General features: G+C 40.1%; 1 long non-coding RNA gene and 1 pseudogene across 1 annotated transcript; both read right to left on the reverse strand.

The window, feature by feature from the left end:
* Positions 1-645: 645 nt before the first annotated feature.
* On the reverse strand, positions 646-12,133 carry LOC131238782 (probable protein S-acyltransferase 7; annotated as a pseudogene).
* Positions 12,134-12,165: 32 nt separating this feature from the next.
* Positions 12,166-18,970, reverse strand: LOC131239408 (uncharacterized). The gene is made up of 6 exons (XR_009168210.1): positions 16,221-18,970; positions 15,412-15,471; positions 14,459-14,535; positions 13,475-13,821; positions 13,113-13,385; positions 12,166-12,264 (listed from the first exon to the last, which is right to left on the reverse strand). It is a non-coding gene; the product is annotated as an uncharacterized LOC131239408 (long non-coding RNA).
* Between the last annotated feature and the right edge of the window lie 1,747 nt (positions 18,971-20,717).

Here is a 20,717-nt window from a genome sequence, read left to right on the forward strand (position 1 = left end):
ATCTACAGGCAACAACAATACGAGCTTATGCTGCACAGATTTACAGATGGAAGTGTATTCACGCCCAACCCCATAAATCAATGTTTACCACATATGGTTTCATTGTGACTACTGGATCATGATCTATTTTAGGTTAGGGCCCAGAGGATGGACGGTCAATAATGAAACAATCTCGTATTGTTGGGTTCATATGAAGATCTCTGAGCAAAGAATTTCTTCAAGACTTACTGGGGTTGGCAACGGTCCTGGTCCGAGCTGGGTCAGCCTCAGACAAACATAGGTCCATGGCTCATGTCCAGGCCTAGGTTTTGTAAAAAAAATAAAAAAAAATTCCTCGAATGTACTTGATGTCGGCATTAAATTGGAATGGAGTAATTCAAAGGAGATTCTGAGATCCACCTGATGAATGGCCCAGATCTCTCTCAGGCACCACTACGGCCTCACTTTTACAAAAGGCTCCCTTTGGCTTATATATAACCTATCCGGAGTTGTGTTCAGGTGACTCGTGGCTTCAATGATTCAGGCCATTGTTATATGGGCCAACTGCAGATGATCAGACACCGAAAATCCACGTCTACAGTTTCAACTTATTAATGATGGAGAGAAACATGGTGAACTGACTTGGCAACTGCTATTTCCCAATCCAGAAAGGGCTTCCAAGGTGCGGCCCAATAGACAATGGCCTAGCTCACTGCACCATGGTATGTTGTATTGCTGATAAAAACAAATTTAAGTAAATGCTTAGCTTTAAAAATGGTAGAAGAAAAACAAATCCGTGGAAATCAGAGTGTCCTCTACAAGATTTCAGCCCCTGTACACCCAAATTCAAACAAGCCTCAGTACTGATAATCAAAGTACTTGAATAAGCAAAACCCTAGAAAACCAACAAACCGGACACCTCCACAACTGCAACACATTCATTGACTGAGGAAAGAGAAACCATAGGCTGCTGATCCATCGGGTCCTGAATAGTGTCCCAATGCACCAGTCAGTACAAACACATGTAACATAACTTAGAGCATCTTGCCACCAAAACGTTCAAGCCCAATCCAACCAAACCAGTCGATGATTTCCGTTCGTGCTGGTGCCGCTGCCAATCCTATCCGATTCCCCAGCCTCTGCTGCCATCGCAAGCACATCAGGCGATATTTCCCAGCTCCCACTTCTTCTGCCCCAACTGGAATGCCTCGGGTGATGAACCCCAGCCCGCCCCTCCATGCTCTCTGTTGGGAGGGCCTGGCTCAAATCCGGGGAAGCCTCACTAATGAACCCACCATCCTTGTTCTCCAAACCATCGTGGCTGAAGCCTGCTTCAAGATCAGCCATCCCTTCTCTTGCCTCTCCCCATGTCGCCTTCCTACCCACTTCCATATCCCCAACAGCTTTCCCCATGTTTGGACTCATAAACCCTCCGCCCACTGAACGTTGTTGCATCCCCGGGTCCTGTGGTACTCTTGCCCTGAACTTGTTCTTCGACGGAGTAATGCTTGTAAAGAACACCTCTTTGAAGTTCTTCACCACCCCTTGATTATATGGGTTAGCCCGCTGATCATATCGATATCTGAAGTTCTCGTAGGTTGTCTGCAAACAGAATCCAAAAGAATGACAATACATCAATCAAAGAATATATGTTGAAGACCTCCGTGCTCTTTTCACAGGGGTCAGACTTGAGAACATGGTGAGAAACGTGATGGCTACTTGTGAAGAAGTGTCAATGTGGCACGTCTGAGACCCATATCATTCATCAGAGATGCCCACCATGCATGAACTGTGGCGCGGGCTGCTTTAGAAAGGGAAAATTGGACAGTTAAAAGAATTGACTATGTATACGTGTTGCCCACCTAATGACAGGACCGGCCTGAATTTTGGGCCACAGCACATGCATGGCAACAGCCTCCTCCTGAGGAGCCTAGATCTCATACACACTTGCTACATTGGAAGTTGGAACATGTGGGAGAGTGGGATATGTAATTTGACTCTTGCAAATACCCATGGGAGTACTTAAAAGTGGTTAGTTTACCTGTTTCGTGCTGATGAGATACTAGTGGAAGACAGTGAGGCCACCAACAAACCAAACTGATATGAAAGTGTAAATTATGAACACAATGGAGGCGGGAGTCTTGGTCATTGCCTTCCCAGATTGTGATGTGTTCAGCATCCATGATCCTCTTGATGTACACCCAGCAAAACCCGAATACATATATACATAGCAGAGTTGTGGAAAAGACGAACATGAAGAAGAATCGGTAGTTGTGCTACAACCAGAAGTGAAATAGATAAGAGATTGGTGCAAATACCTACAAAATGGAGTAACAAAGAAACACATGCTAGCTGCTGCTTTTTCTGTCTTCAATTTTTTGGATTCTCCATCCTTCCCTCTGCTTTTAAATTCCCAAACTTCCCTCTTTTTTTCCATAAATTCAGCAGGCACATAATATATCTGGTTGGGAATGCTAATTTAACACTGCAAAAATATCACATGCAAATCTCACTGCAGCCCAAGTTGAAATGTGATGCGTGTCTGAAATCTAAAGTCATTTTTGCCGGGCCCCATCATGGATAGGCTAGAGCCCAATAATTACATCCTCCGAAATCATTAGTGCTTAAATAGAAGACCTGTCCATTAGATGTGATCCACTAGTCCACTTTTTAACCATCAATTTTCTTCCTAAACAAGTCATCCAATAGAATGGTAAGGACTATCCAACCAGTGCAATTTCAGGTCCATGGGTGATTCAGATGGGGGCCTGCTAGATGAGCAATCCAGAAATGGCACGTGCGTATGATAGTTGAATGTGATTTAGTATGGTTAGTATATCAAGAACATACTGCATGCTTGATAGAAATTATAGACATTTGGGTGCCTTACCAACCCAATACATTGCCCTACCCAAGGGCAGTGGTGATCGAAACGTTCCACACAGTTGTTACAAATGGAACAGTGGGAGCAGCGAGGGGGCCAATACAGCATGCAGGTATCACAGTATTTGATCTTCACAGTGATCCCATTGACAACAACATCCTTCATGCAAGGTAGGCGCAACTGCTGCGGAGTTTGGCCACCTCCAACTTCCATGCTCCCATCATGGCCTTCTGGCTTTGGTGGATGTAAATTACGTGGTATAATACCAGGATCTCTTCCAGAGGTGAACAGGAGAAGAGATAAAACCTGAGTAACTAGAAGCCTTGGTCAGTTTGAGATTTTGAAATTCAGGGCAAGAACAGCGAGCACTTTTATGGTCCAATCAGAGAGAAGCAATAAGAAACAAATACAGAATGTTCATGATCCCACATATGCATATCTGTACTAATTACGGCGCCCATTGCCAGATCTATTTGTATAATGGTTCTTACTTCAAATGTAATAAAGGACGCCGAGAGCTTATCATATGATGCTAGTATCTTGACCAAAGTTATGGTCGATTATAATAGGACTCTTCTAGTCATGATAGGAAGTCTCCAATATCATGATTGATATGGTCATGACCCGCCTGAGTATGTGTATGTTTTAAGAACTGATCAATAGGTAGGCATGTTTACACCATCAGCGTGATGAAGCATTACGTACTTCTTTTCTAGGTATGTTTCAATAGCCTATAAATAGAAATTTTGAAACAGCATCTAAATTTCTAGTGATATAGTTGTGATCCATCAACCAGGTGACAAGAATTTGAAATACACCTCTTGATGTATTAAAGTGTAAATTTTCAGCATGACCATGAGTCTTCCAATAGGTATATTTCAATTTATTACCTGCTTAATGCAATTTTTTCCACTGAGTATTAAAACAGCACCAAGCATAGATCCTCCAACTCAATAGTTGATTTGGTTAATGAACATAGATCCTGAGGCATACCATTCCCCTGAGAACAGTTTCTGAGTTTTAGCGAGGCTGTGGCCCCAAAACTCTACCCAAGAAATAAAGGCCTTGTGACCTTCTTACCTGGCCAAAACTTAAAATAAAAAAGAAAAAAAAAAAAAAGAGAGAAGAAAAAAGCAGCACCGGATCAGAGAAAATGAAAACCTTTATGTTGCATAGCAAACAGAATCAATCTTTTCTGTTTTTCTTTTCCTGCAGGTTTTATTCAATCTGCTGGAAAAGAGAATTCGGGTGGAGTAGCACACCTGCTAGCTTTGGTTCCATATAAACAGGAGACAGTACAAAAGACGCCTCTTAATTGAACCCTGGCCATTTTTCCCCTCTTGCATGGTTCAGTGACATTTGAAAGAGAGAGAGAGAAATGAACACCCAAACAAGGGAAACCTACAAGAGGAGAAACAATAATTTGCCACAAACGTTTAAAGAGCTAACCTGCAAATTGTTCATAATAGATCGGCCTTGCAGCCATTCTATGGCTCCTAAATAATTAACCATGTGTTATTCAACTAACATAGACTAACTTTATGTTCTTCCAGTTGTTTTTCAAGTTATAACTTTAGGCAATCATAAATGATTAAAGTCCTTTTTTCCCCCAAAAAAAGGGAAATATAATCTAAATAAATTTTCATGAATTATTATAAAAATAAATAAATAAATTGCATGAATCATTCTGTCATTGTGGTATACAGTTTAATTCTTGGAGTACTTCCAAGAGCCACCCGATTCCTACTTAGAAAGTGTCACGCCCCAAATCCGGGGACGGACAGCTTCCGTGATGCCACAAATCGGGCAGTCGACTTCCATACACCAAGTCCCGAGTTCGGCGCACCACAAGGAAGATTTTTAACTGAAATTTTATATATATATATACACACACATGAGCATGAAGATCCATGATCAAAATACCAAGAAATACTCTCCATTATAAATCCTGATGGTTACAAGTATAATACTTTACAAAAGGTATATAATGTCAACATTGCCAAATCAAAAAATAGATGCAATGTATCGAGAAAGCAAAGTCTTCCAAGCTACTCTAGCCCTGAAAAAATGGAAAATAGAAAGCTTAGGCAAAAAGCCTAGTGAGTGTACACGTGTGTACAGTGTGTCCCACATACAAGTAAGATAAATATACTACAAGGAAATCATATATGTGAAAGACATGTAGTACGTAAGGTATGATGTCAATGCCAATGCAATGCATATGCATCATAGTAATACTCCGAATCAATACTACCAACATCACAAGTCATATTTTCATTTCTCCTATTCCACAGCTATAACCGTATTACACGCATCCGTAATCATATTATCATCATCATATTGTCATGCCACAATTATACAATATCAGAAATACTGATAAGATCATGAATCATATTATATCAGAGTACGCAATACAGATCAGCTATGTAAATGAGGAGTCATAAAGAGTCAAATATCAGATGCCGATGATGCAATTCAATATACAATTCCAAATGAGTTCACGAATACTGTCGGTCGTATCTAAATGCAGAAATACAGTAACCCAAAATGCCATATGCTGTGAATGTAATGCAATATGCGGTGCGAATGGAATGACCATGCTGGAGTGTGAAGTCGGGATCATAGTATGTAGTATCGCAGGCTATGGGGCCCATCATAACGGACTTCTATCCAAACCAGTATCATACCTAATTTGGATAGTCAAACTCAATGTGGTAAACTTCTGATCTCAGATTAGTCGCGCGCCCCAACTAAAATCCTGGTCATTGCGAAGGTACATGTAACAAATAGTTACGCACCACCAGCCCGAGTGGATAGTGAATGAATGAATGAGTATGCAACTCTTACTCAATAAGTCCACATATCAGTACTGTTTATCTCTGGGATCATCACCGGGGTCTAGTACACTCTACACCAGCTTGCCGCCCCATCAAGCGCACAACTGGGTAAGTGGAAGAGACCTCACTATCCACCTGGCCAGTAGTCAGCCAATATCTACCCGGCACGTCGATAGCAGACCCATTCACGAGCTGGTCAAACTCAGCCTAGCTATGCCTACTCCCTCAGGCGGGTAAGGCCACACCCCCTCCCAACCGACCACGACATAGTGGGAGACGCGACCTACTGGTATACGACCCTCATGCGCTCATATATATCCACTCAGTCTCGACATTGGGGCGTCCTCTAGTACCAAGAGGGTTTAGAAATTTTTACCCAGGGCCATCTATGGCAGCTTGATGCTAATAATAGATTTTCGGCGTCCCATCTGACCATCCACGATATGCCTGTGGAGGTTACGGCCCTGATATCTCTAGGGCGTACAGTAATCACAACACACAATGCAATATGCATGAGTCATACAATCTAGTCATGCATCAATTTTGCGCATACCGTGCGCTCATGTGAGATAACCTCTGCATATCAGGGAGTCTCATAACAACCTGCTCAATGACATATGTAATGGTCAACCACATCTCATAACAACATGCAGATGATGCGTATGGGCATCTATCATGATACTATGCTATCACATACTCATAATCAGTATCAATAACTGGCATCGACAATCGACCTCGATAATGTGAACATTTAACCAACATTGCCCCCAAGGAATGGCCCACATAGAGCCTAACATACAGTGGACCCATGGCCTCACACAAGGGCCAAATATACAACACCATAGGCCTCGCTCAAGAGCTTAATACACATTACGATGGACCTCTCACATGGGTCTAATATACATCAGAATGGGCTCCATCGCCTGGCCCTCAAATGCACCATAATGGGCCTCATCACACAGGCCTCATATACATCACATTGGGCCTTAAACGCGAGTTGAATACATATCACAATGGACCTCAAATACGGGCCGCATATACATCACATGGGCCTCGGCACATGGACCATAAACATGAGCCTCAAATATATCATAATGAGCCTCATATGCATCAAGTGGGCTGCATCAATGGGCCGCACTAATGGGGCAACCGCTTTACTAAACTTTCACATAGTTTAGCAGTCACCTAAGCACCATATAATCATATGGCTAGGCCACACATTCCCCACATACCCACATGATTTACGGCTATCCACGTCACGCATGATCACAAGATTTATGAGCTACATATTCAACACCATTTTGCCAAATCTAGCTGTCATTCATCCCATCAGTGATCATATGGTTAGGTGGGCTATAAAAATCCACTAAGGCAAGTAGTCACACAATTGCCCCAATTTCATACAGTTAGGTGGGCTATAAAAATCACGCACTCATATGGTGTGGTGGCCCACACAACTTCCACCAGTTCATACGACTAATTGGGCCACCCAAAATTCTAAATTCCTATAGTGTAGTGATCCACATAATTCCTACCAACTGACGGTCTAAATGAGGAATAACCATTACAATGGGTACCATGAAAACGACTTAGATTCCAGTAAATATATAAGCAGCCCCACACTCTAAAATGATCTAATCAAAATAGATGAATGGCTGGTAAAACATGTATATTAGGTGGCCCATGATCAGTTAAAAAAAGAACAGATGGATAGATTTCTCACAAACATTACTGCAGCTCTAGAAAATATTTAACGGTGGACAAGTGATCAATATTGCTCTCGTGGCATGAGATTTGGATCTGACTAGTCTATGAGACCATGCTCTAAAATGATAAGGATAAATCAATGAATGGTATGGATCTACATCATACTACAAGGTGAAGTCCATGGTCAAGGAAGCATTCCAACATATAGGGGGCACATTAGAGCCTAAGAATTTCCAATGGTTATTACTACTGTTTCTACTTGTAGCGTGGCCCACCTAAAATTGAGTTTTACTTCATCTTGTGTCCACGGGCAGGAGGTGGGCCCACTTCCCAAGTGACTAGAAAATATAGGTAGTGTGGGTATACAATACATGCACCTAGGTGGGCTCCACATGCATCATGTTATGTCTAGGGAAGTTTTAATTGATAAGCATGCAATTCCCTTTCCTTATCATTATTATTATTATTTGTATAATTGTGGGTCCCATTGTCATGGTGGGGTCCATCCCATGAACAGTTGTACAACAAACAACATCATAGTTGATACCACCCACTAGATGAACGGCATGGCTATAAGATACATACATTGGGTGGGGCTCATAACACGTGGATGGTCTAAATGATGGACAACTTGGATATAAAATACATATAACGAGTTGGCTCCATGGTCTAATGGCTGACCCAACTTTGGTGCCAGTTACACATCACGGTAGAACTCAAAGGATTTAATAGTAGGGATTTTATTCCCATTGTTTCTTATAGTATGGTCTACCTAAGGTGTGGATCTGCTTCATTCTCTTACTCATGACTTAAAATGGTCTGAAGGAGTGGATGAATGGCCCAGATATACTTTTCATCAACAAAGTGGCTCCCAGAAAAATTCAAGTATTTTGAGTACAATTTTCACTGTCCAAGTGGCATGGCCCGCATGAACTTCTAATCGGCCTGATTTTTATATATATATATATATATATATATATATATATATATATATATAGATAGATATATATATATATATATATATATATATATATATATATATATATATATATATATATATATATATATATATATATATATATATATATATATAATGGTGGAGCCCATGGGGATCTCCCATGAGGTCAAGTTGTGTGGGGCCCACTGACCCTCAATACCACCAGTCAGATGCACCCATCCATGGTGGGCCTAGGGCTTAAAACAAAGTCCATCTATGACACATGTGGGCCACACCTCACACATAAGTTGAGAGGGTTAACCTTCATTAAAACATTCATAATAATTTGTTGGGCCACCGAGATGTGGTTCACAAATCCAGCCCATCCATTATGTGTGTCCCACTTAATTGAGGGGTCAGTCTAAGTTTCAGATGCATCCAAATTTCAAGTGGGCCCCAATGAGTGTTTTTATATGTTTTAACATGTCTTCACACGATTTTAGATGGTGAGGGCCACCTGAGTTCCATGTACGGATGATTTTTGGCCTACCCCACTTTTAAGAGGGGACCCATCGAAAGCACAGTGTAGATGGTTGACATGCGTCATGGTGGGACTAGTGATGGGGCCCACTGTTCCTGCCCATTCCAAGCAACAACCGCTGCAGCATCCATGGACGCTGGACGTGACGCCCCTTGCCTAATTTTTTTTTGTTTTACTGTGGTTTTTCATAGGAGGGGTGCACATCAAGATAATCAAGTCCGTTTGTTGCATTCTCTGGCTCATGACACATCCAACAAGTCCAATATGCAGCATGTTTTGACGCACAGAAACCTCACAGCGGGCCCTGACAGTTTAATGCTATTAAAATAGTATTTTTGATGGTGTGGCCTACTAGAGATCTGGATTGGCTTCATTTTTCGGCTCATGGGTGGGGCATGCTGTGGTCCCACAACCCCTTCCCTTTATTTAAGCAGCTGGACACTGCCTGTTGCAGCGTCCTTTGGACGTTGGCAGCAGCGTCCACTGTATTATTATTATTATTATTTTGTTTTGTTTTTGGTGTTGTGTGCACGTGTGTGCATGGGTGTGTGTGTGGCCAGCCCAATGGGCCATATTCGGATGGCTTAAATGGCCTAAAAACATCACAGTGGGTCCATGCCCTTTTGTCAAATTGATATTCATGTATTCCCTTCATCTAGGTCTTGGAATGTTATAGATGTTGGATGTATACTAAACATCATAGTAGGGCCATGATCAATGGGTCCCACATCATCATCATCATTAATAACAACAACATGTTATCATCATGATCATCATTATCCAAACCATAAAAGAATAAAAGACTAAGTGAAAAAGGGGTATACTCACCTTAATGGATTAGATGGATGGTTGAGATGGATGGAAGGGATGGGATTGATGGAGTCGATGGCCCACCAAGATCACTCCTCTCTCTCTCTCTCTTGTGTAGAAAAATGGTGAAATGCTAAGGGATGGACTATTTGTAGAGAAATTGTTAAAATGTGGTTAGATTCAATTAAAGTAATCTTGGTTAGCTTAGACTAAGATTATGACAATTAATTCATGATTTATAATTAATGGTGGATTAAAGGAGCATGGGATGACATGGTGTGATAATGTCATACATAGGGTATGGAATGGAGAGAAGTTGACTTGCATGCACATGAGAGAGGGGAGGTATAGGTGTGTGACATCACACACATGGGTAGAGATTCTCTCACTCATGTGTGGCATATGCATGTGTGCATAGCATGTGTTGTGCACATGTGTAGAATGAAGTACATGGCGCCATGCGCACATGATACACTAATGATTCTTCACAACGTATCTCACTAATGGAGTATCGTACAGACGCATGGGTGGTACCTACGCGATCGTGGCGACGGGGTGGTCGATATGAAATAGGTTTAAAGGTCTTGGGGTTCCGATCAGTTGGGTGTGTACTATGAATGACCAATCCAGGTCTAGCTAAGAGCGTCGATCATTGTGTACATAAGCATAGAAAGTCGTACGGAATAGACGGGGTCTTATAGAAAGTGTCACCTGGCAAGCTATTAAGTTTGCTGCTACTCATGCCGTTTCTAGTATGTCGACAATGTTAATGAGTTGCCATGCAACATTCATTGTTGAAGAATGTGATATGGTCTGTACAGGATATGAAGCTCTCAAATCCATAGAAGGGTTCCTTTTCACTTTGCATATGCATGGACAAGAGAAGATATATATAGTGCTAATGGTGACATATAATGTAATATTGCGGCTTAACAAACCTTTTGATAGGCAGTGGACTGGACATGGTTTTGGTTTTCTAGCTACCAATCTCTGTTTTGAGTTAGGAATTCCACATTTTCTATGTTGTGAATTTTCTTGAGTATTGTAAAAGAAGTTTGAATATCAGAAAAGTTATTTCTTCTCTTTGCTTAAACATTTCTTGTGGCTTTACTCCTGTCCATTCTCTGCGATTCAAGTGTTTGAGATCTCATTGACTCGATGACCAAGTTCCACCATTTTGGTATCAAAGCGGGTCATCTTTAGGGATTTTCAACTCTTATCATCTCTTAATGGCTTCAAAAGGAGTGATACAGGAAGAGTTTGTGCAAGTAACCCAATTGATTGACGCACTCACAGAGTGAGTAGATCAACTCACACATTTGGTAGGCAATATCAATATGCAAGCGAAAGAGCTTGTGTGGAGGGAATCCAAAGACACCACGCCAAAATCAAGGATTTGTGATGGACCAAATCCATTGTAAAACTAAATAAATGACGGATTTCGTCCGTTGCTTGGTCTGTCGTTGTTTACTACTGTCTTTTTAATCTGCGACGGATAAGGTCCGTCGCAGATTACCGATGGATAAGATCCATCACATAAAAATAAAAAATCCGTCACTAAAATTTCAAAAATCACATTTATTATTCGTCGTTAAAAGTATTAGCGACAGATAAGAGCCAGAGCCGTCGCTAATATGGGGAGCGACGGACGCAAATCCGTCGTCGATTTTCTTGTTCAGAAATTAGTGACGGATTTGGTTCGTCGCTAAAATATCTGTGAAAAAAAAATATATTGGCAGATTTTATTTTATTTTTTTGAATCTTACAACTGATAGTCATTCAAAAAATAATTCACACAATTTTTTTTAATAAGAATCCTATTCACAAAATTGATAGATACACAAATTTCTTTGAACTTCCAATACAATAGTACCCAAGTACAGGTCAAATCAAATTCTCGAGATTTCCTATTTGTGTAGGAATTGAACCAGAAATTTGATTTATGTAGAGGTACAAAAGTGTAAGGTTTCTCAAATTACCTAAAGCAGAAGGGATTGGACCTATCAGACTGTTATCTAACAATGACAACTAAACCAAATTCTTGAGATTTCCTAATTGTGCAGGAATTGAATCAAAAAAATTTGATTGTTATAAGAGGTAGAGGATTGTCATCCTGGTTAAGTTGCCTAAAGATGGAGGTGTGGGCCCAGTTATTTCATTAGACGAGATGTCGAGCTCTGAAAGGTGAGAAAGGTTAACCATTGAAAGAGGTTGAACTCCAGAGAGATTATTCATGGAGATATTGAGGGAGACGAGTCTGGAAAGAGTGCCTATATAAGCATGGGATGGTTCTAGTGAGTGTGTTGTCACTGAGATTGAGACGAAAGAGGTTTGGAAATGAGGAGAAGCTCAAGTTATCAAGCTTACCTTGCAAGCCCGCACTCGGTAGGCTTATCTCTATTATGCTTCCAAGGCTGTTGCAGGAGATCCCATACCATTTGCATGGAGAGATTGTGTTGGCACTAGCATTAGCAGCTGGAAGTGACAATGAATGGAGGAGCTTGTGGTGAGAAGATGCTGGCTTTCCATTCCAAGAGAGCCTCTACTTCTCCGAGTGTGGATGCTGCTACTGTTGTAAAGGCATTGGAAGAAAGAAATTCTAATATTAAAAGAAGAAAAGCAAGAGAGATATGAATGCTCACAATATGAATATGAATGCTCTTTATTGTACAACTGAAAAATATGAATGCTCTTAGAAAGTGCATTTAGTCTGTGGGAGCCCTAACTGTGGAGCTCACAAGTGATGTATGTAAATCCAAAAATGAAGCTGACTCAAATCTTAGGGAGCTAAAAAAATCCCTCTTTATGTATTAGAAATGTTTCAATGCACAGTCAGGCCTCAACACTGCAATTATAAACAATATCACACCCGAGTAAGAGATGTTCAAGTGTGCCTTTTGCAGATCATAAACTGTAGCCATATTTACAGAGACAGACGGTGAATGTACATGTGATTGGGACAATAACAGTTCCCGACCATTTTTTTGTTGAGCAGGAGATGAGACAAGGGTCTGCAAAGTACATCTAAATGCACAAAATCAATTGTTGTTTGGATCAAAAAGGGGTTTAGGCCTCAAAAGCCCCTTCAGAGTTTGCATCCAACAGGCCCTTAGGAAACTGTTCTTGTTGTTTGGACCAATCAAACAAGATCTAACTCTTTAAAACTATGACCTATCTCTTTTTACACTTTTCTGTAATGAGAATTTCAAAACTTTAGATGTTCCAAAACTCAAAAGTCAGGATTCATACAAACATAAACATAACCTGAGATGTTTTAAGAAGGCTTAGGACTTTTTAACGTCTGATTTAAGATAGACTATTACTCACAATTTCTGTACCAATGAAAATAAGTGTAGCTTAGGGTGCAGTTGGTTCACCAAACATCATGAAATTCAGTTTATACCATTGAAAACTAACCTTCCACTTTAATCTTGCCAACTACTTTCTTTGCCGCTCCATATATTCACTTATATCCAATCGTATCATGGCTGCCTCCCACAACAATGTCAGCAAAAAAATGAAATTAGCTATACAGTTAAAAGAACCGTTGTAATATAGAACTTTCTCTGACCATTAAAAAAAGACCGGATTTATTTTTTAAAAAAAATCCATACCGTTTCTGCCTAGATTTTTGCATTTTCCACCACCTGCATAAACATAATAAAGACGAGATCCAGAATGAAGCTCTAGCTAAACCATCAAGAACCCAAATTCCTCAGTTTAAAAATGACGAATAGAGTCACGGTAATTACAAAGTAGACTGCAGCTCAATCCAATACCTGAGAATCTGTAAACCCCTTGATGGGGTCTACTCCAAAGGCTTCCAAAACCTAACCAAATGAACATGAAAACCTAGCCATCAACAAGCTCGTCTGTCCTCCTACACCATACTGAAAACAGAGACCATAGCAGCACAAATTGCAATTCAAACTTTAGTATGGTGCGCTGTATAGAAAGTGGCTAAAAGATAATGACAGTGCACTCGTTGTGTTGTAGTGGATATATCCTCTCGATCAGCCATGCATACATTAATTTCCAACTATCAAAAGAGAAGTTGATTTTTCAAACTATCACCAATGACTATTTTCTCCTAATAGTCCCAGCCGTACATGTGTCGCTGGCAAACCTGAAAACACAATTTTATTCTCTTAGTACCAAAAAGAAAAGAAAGAAAAAAATTTAAGAAATGTGAATATCCAGCAAAGGATTATAAGCCTGTCAAAACAATAAACTGGTGAGATATCATAAAACTCAAATCTTTGCTAGTGCATTTTTCTACTCTTAAGGCAAGCATGGTCTTTGACAGGCCGACTGGGACCAACTCATTCCGTCGATGAATTAAGTCATGACTCGCCCATTTCAGGGGCTGACAAGTTCCAGTTGGGCCAATTTTCACCACTGACTCGTGGTGTCAAGCTTGACCTTATAGGAAAATTTCCCACACACACAGTGACATTACCATGAATCTGAATATTGCAGAGGTACTCTCCAGTGCATGTGACACAGTACTTACTTGACTGTCCATTTTCGGAAAGGGTGTTTGTTACCCACGATATATGGAGTTTCAGTATACAATGACAATCTGGAGAAGCATCTCCACTTGTGCAGTTCACAGCAGCTACCCACTTGCCATCAGTCCTCCCTTATTTGGGCTTGGGACTGGCCGACGTATCATTCCTAGCATTTTTTAAAAAAATGTAAAAGAAAAACCAGCCCATAAACCATAGTTCAATTCAGTTGAAAAAGAAGCAGCAAATACCTACAGGAGATGGATATCTCTTGACAGAATAGCTTCTTTTTGGGTGATGGCATGTCCTTCGAGTCAAACTACTTCAAGAAACTAGATGTATTTTCCATCAACAAAGAAAACGAATCAATGCAAAAATAGACAAATAGAATAAAAATAGGGAAGTCACATTATGAATACAAATTCAGGAGAGTTGCCACATTTCTCCACCTCAGAGATTCTTAGAAATTTTCTATAACTGAAATTTCAATAAAAAGAAAGATGCACTTTTCATTTTAAAAAAAATAAAAAAAATCAATAATGCTGTTAACAGGAATGTCTATTGTCAATACCTTGAATTTGTTTTGATGAAGGGGAATGACCTTATGGATGGTTTGGATGGCATATGAACATCACGATAGGCCCTATAAGGTTTCAACAGTGAGCATTTCCATTAGGATCTGCCTAATTTTTGGGCTTTTGAGCCTCACATGAGGAGATGTACATACAGCCTTAGCCCGTTGGTAGGCTAAGGCGTTTGTAACCATTGGTGGTATTGACTATAAACAATGAAGAGGCATGAAAGGATACAAAGAGAAACTTATATTGGCTGCTGAGATAATGAAAACATAGTTTGGATCTTAAGTTACTTAAGATAAGCTAATTATGCCTCGAGTATCTTATCTTGGTTTCTACTTGTTAAGCTGAAGTGATTAAGTAATCTTAAACCAAACTTACTTATCTGAAATAAATTACTTATCTACTGTTGTAAGTAGAAAAAGTAACTTATTTGGTGGTATCCAAATGGGCCCTAAATGTTATTAAGATTACTATTGGCACCCGTGCACCTCATTGGCAGATGCAATGCATGTTTGGCTGCCTCTTACAAGCATATGGGATTAGCCAACCTCTTGTTTGAAGGAAAACATTCTGCTGACATCAATCTTACAATTAAAAAAAATGTAGATTTTGAGAAATTGGGTTGATTACCTTGAAATCTTCATATCCTGCCTCTATTGCATCTTCAAGTGCAGAAAGACCAGCTTGCACCTGCAAAAAGGGAACCCAAATAGCATGACAAGGATTTCAATACTCTTTTAAGGGTAAAATTACTCTAGTGATGAAGAGAGACGGCAAAAAATAGATAGCTCAATGCAGGTTAATAACTAGTACTTCTGCTAACAGGGTTTTTCTAATCCCAAATGTGTGTACAACCCAAGCTCCTTCATGCCACCACATATGGCAAATTGACATGAGTTCAAGATACAAAGAAATGGATGGGCAGAAAAAAAAGTGGCTAAATTTCCCTATTTCAAATGTTATGGTCAACAAGAATAGAGCAGCATGAAGGTTGGGATAGGACATTTGCAAGCTGGTACTCAATTGGTGGACAGCTTGGATCTTGCACTTGTGTCTGATTGACACACATGGGTGTATGTAGATGGCATGCCTTATACTTGTGTCTGATTAGTAAACCTCTACAAGCAATACCTGCCCTGGACATGGATGATCTTGATTGCAACCTCTGTTCATGTTAGCATTTGCATTAATAATGTTGGAATTATTTGAATATTTTCCACTCCTACACAGATGATTCGGACGGATCCTGATCTTGCCAATCTAAGAACATCTGAAGAATTTCTCAAGTCAAACCACTAACTTTAAGAGATAGAAGCCCACTGTGTTTGCTATCATGCAAGGCCTATGCATGGACAGGAAAACTTACAACATGCTTTAAATATCACATAACACAAACAAAATATTTATCACTTGAGATTACGTTGGTTGTAGAAACTAACCTTCACCCATTTTGCCTTGGATCCTATCTGCAAGCATGAGGAAATAAACACCATGAGGAGAAATCCATAGAATGGAAGCATAATGCTCATAAAACCACCCATCATGGACGAGCAATGAAGGAAGAAAATCAATCACTTCCATCCAATCAGTTAGGATTGCACCCAATGCTGTTATCGGAACCTGAAAAACAGTACCATATACAAAAGTTTGGAAAAAAAAAAGATCTTAAAGTGGAGAAATTTCTGACATGATTTGCTCACAGCAGCACATGTGCCAATGTAGATATATTAGGATCCAGTCCACTCATCAGGTGGGCTACAAGCATACATTGAGTATAGGCTGTTTATCATCTTTTTTCCAACCTCCTTTGGTTGATGACTGGAGAGACCCGAATTTTGCACCATGGCATGTTCATGACAGCCCCCAGCTGACAAATGTGCAATGTGCTACACTGGCACATGCTCCACTGCTTGTACATAATTCTGTAGAATTTCTCAGTTTCATTGACATGAAAGAGTAGAACACTTGAAGGCAAGCAATTGAAATAGTTCCAATTGAAAGAGAAGTGCTAGGCTATCATTGGCCATCTATCATGTGGGCCCTTAGTATGTTAATCAGACGGGCTGCACATGTATGATGAAAATGGATGGTTGGAAAATTAATGACTACACTTTCTGCAATTGCCATACAATGTGGTGCAGCTGATGAGTACATTTGCTTTATGTTTGGACTAGGGCGTTCATGGTGGGACCCACCAGATGACTGTCAACGATCTCGCAAATTTGTTCCTAGAATCGATTTAATTAACCATGGAAGTTCATTTAGTGTAGATATCAAAACTGAGAGAAGTAAATAGCAAACCATGCAACTATGCAGACAACAGCTGAAATCCTCGTAGCCTATTTTCATGAATCAAGTAAGAGAGATGAGAAGAACCTCATTAATGTTGTGGTATGATATGTAGTGTCATACATATTTCAATGTTTGACCACCTTGCAGTGGATGATATGAGGGCGAACATAGAATACTCTGGCTACACTACTGTATCTCCTGTAATCCAATGGTTTTGGGAGGTGGTCCAATGTTTCAGCGAGGAGGATAAAGCTCGTCTCTTGCAGTTCGTCACTGGCACATCAAAGGTAACTTGTTCTGCACTAAATCTCTCAGAAGTTTCTATGAACATGGATAGTTGTGTTGGTGGAAAGTTTTTTTGGCTGAACTATGCTTTTGGAGCCTTTACAAGTTTGTCATAGGACTAGGCATGAATATGGATTAAGAAATGATGTAGTTTAATTAGGGAGTTTGATATATTTTAAGAAGGAAGTTGATATCATCCACACCCACCATTTTTCCATTGTGAGAATTGAAATATTATGCTTTTGTACTATTTCAATTCCCAAATGGAAAAATTGACTGTATGCTAGTGACAAAGGTGGGTGTAAATTGTGGCTGCCCCCTTTTTGAAATTATTGCTTGGTAGCTTCATCTGTCAAACATACTTCCTTAACATGGGTTTTATAAGATAGTTCCAGAATATACTTGTACCATACTGCATTCGGTTCCACAAGAAAGAGCATTCAACTATCGAGCCTATCTTTCTCTCAGTTTTGACGTGTTAAAAACTGAATCAGCAAACTGAACAATGCAACTGGCGCAGTAAATTGCAGTTAATTTGAATGGAAAAAAAAAATTCTGTTTTGTATACAAGAAGCCAGGGTGCACACCAGGGAAAGGCCTGATCTCTACCCGAGCTTCCAGTTACAAATAGGGACTAGCAAAGACTACGGACAGTGGGACACTGATGACTGATCAACACAACAGAAGCTTAAACACTGAATCTGCTACCGCTCACCAGAGCTCGCTTGCCTTATGAAGCGCTGCACTCGAGCTTTTCTCTCCGGGAAGCCCTACACTTCAATTTCCATATTTTAGCATAATCCAAATAGACATAAAAAACATAAATATAAATACATTATACAAATAACAATACATAATACAACTTATATGAGAATCGCCTGTTTTGTCAGAGAATGAGCTTTTTTAATTTTGCAAGATCTGCAACTAAAAAGGGGCAGTTTCCTAAAAACCCGCAAAAAACTACCAATGTTCCGTACAACAGAGTAGTGAATACTAGTGTACAGATAGTGGACTATTGGTTCAACCCACAATACACTCTTCAATTTCTCCCTCATTCTCTAGTGGTTTACAACCCCCAATACCTAGGTCTGGTATGTAAAATAGAGATGCAAACTTGCTTTCTATTTTCTGCATGAGCGCATGGTGTTTTGGAGGGACTGGGATTCACTTGCTGTTGCAAACAAGAACTAGATCTACATCAAGAACTCTCGTTGCATCAGAACTTCACATGCAGCCCAACTCACTTGCCAACACATCACCAATGTAGGACATCTGAGTCATGCATAAAGTGGCCCCACCAGCACAAATCTGGCAGGTCCACTAATACGGCAGGCTACAATCATACAATGAATCGGACCATCAAGCAGGTTAGAATTTTGATCTAGATTGTCTTTAAAAAAAAAAAAAAAAAAAAATAGAGGGTCACTCCCTTGATGAGCAAGCTGGCTTGGAGTTCACTATGTTGGATTTTTATTTTTATTTTTATTTTTATTAATGGGAGGTAACAAAACTTTTATTAAAAAACCATCATCAAAGGACTTAGAAGGGAACAACTACAAAGCAAAAGGAGAAGTTAAATTACAAACATCTATAGACTTTAAACAAGAAGCCCAATCCACATCATTCCTTATGTCGGGGTTTAGGGTTTCGCATAGTGATTTCAAAACCTGTGCATATATGGGTTTAAGAAAATAGTTTTAGGAGAAGCCTAGCTAATATAAACTTCTGAATAAAATGCCTTAGACTGCAATATTCCAATCAGTGGTTGAACCAATCCTACTACTGGCCCAACCAGTGGCATCATCTTCATGTCAATTAAATTAATGAGTACTAAAAAAATGGATGTGAAGTAATGTGAAGTAATGCACTAAAATCCCCAAATCTCTAAAATCCCTAAATCCCTAAAATCCCCAAAATCCCCAAATCCCCAAATCCCTAAAATCTTCAAATCCTCAACAATGTGAAGTAATGCGCCCTAAAATCTCCAAATGCCTAAATGAGGGTCCACATTGAATTAGGAATCCACAAATTGCTAAATCCCCAAATCCCTAAATCGGTATTGAGATTGAGAGAGAGAGAGAGAGAGAGAGAGAGAGAGAGAGAGAGACCTCACCGAGCTTCAGAGAGCGTGCGTGGGTAGGGCGTGCGGCAACGGTAGGGTGGAGGGTGCGAGAAAGACAGAGAGAGCAGAGGGACGAGAGGGTGCGAGAAAGACTGAGAGAGCAGATGGTGTGAGAAAGAAAGAGAGAGCAAAGGGTGCGAGAGAGAGAGAGGGAATGGCGTGAATTAGGAGAGACGCCCTAATACACTCTAACGTCACCAAGTTCTGTGGGCCCCACTATGATGTATTTGTTATATCCACACCGTCCATCCGACCTGAGATATCATTTTAAGTCATCAGCCAAAGAATGAGACAGATAGAAATCTGTAGTGGACCCCACCACAGAAAACAACGGGGAGAGTGATTCCCACCATTGAAACTATCCTAGGGCCCTTTCGTAATGTTTATTTGAAATCCAACCGGTTCGGAAGGAAAAAAAAAGAACATGAAATAAGGGAATACACAAATATCAGCTTGATCTAAAACTTTTGTGGCTTTTAGAAGTTTTTAATGGTGGGCGTCACTGTCGCACGGTTTTCTGTGCTGGGGTCCATTGATGCTTTGGATTTAACTCATTCTCTGGATATTGCCCTAAAATGATCTCTCCAAATGGATGGAAGGTGTGGATACAAAACATAAACCACGGTAGGGCCCAAAAATGAGAGGTATATAAATCTCAGGTGGACCACACCACATGAAAACAATAGTGATTGGATATCCATCATTAAAATCCTCCTGAGGCCCACTGTACTGTTTATTTGAGATCCAATCTGTTTATTAGGTCATACATGCCTAGATGAAGGGGAAAAACAAAAATCATCTCAGTCCAAAACTTTTATGGCCCCCAAAATGTTTTTAGTGGTTGATGCCCATTCAGCATTGTTTCCTATAATGTGGTCCATTTCAGATTGAGATATATCTCATTTTTGGTCTCATGTCGTAAGATGATCTTTACAAATAGATGGACGGCATGGATTAAACACATACATCATGGTGGGGCCCACAGAGTACCAACCATCGGCCATTAGATGGTGTTAGGGGAAGTAGCGAATCCATTCCCCTTATTTGTGGTGTGATTCATTTAATCTTTGGATATGATTCATTTTTTGGATTATTCTCTAAAATGGTATCAAAAAATGGATGAATGGTGTGGGTTGATCCCAAATTTTCGGTAAATCCAAAACTCAAGTGAACCATGCCACACGAAACAATGTGGAATAATGATTTCCACCATTGATACCTTCCTTGGGCCCATAGT

The sequence above is a fragment of the Magnolia sinica genome, chromosome 3, assembly GCF_029962835.1.
Source record: "Magnolia sinica isolate HGM2019 chromosome 3, MsV1, whole genome shotgun sequence".
Taxonomy (NCBI): domain Eukaryota; kingdom Viridiplantae; phylum Streptophyta; class Magnoliopsida; order Magnoliales; family Magnoliaceae; genus Magnolia; species Magnolia sinica.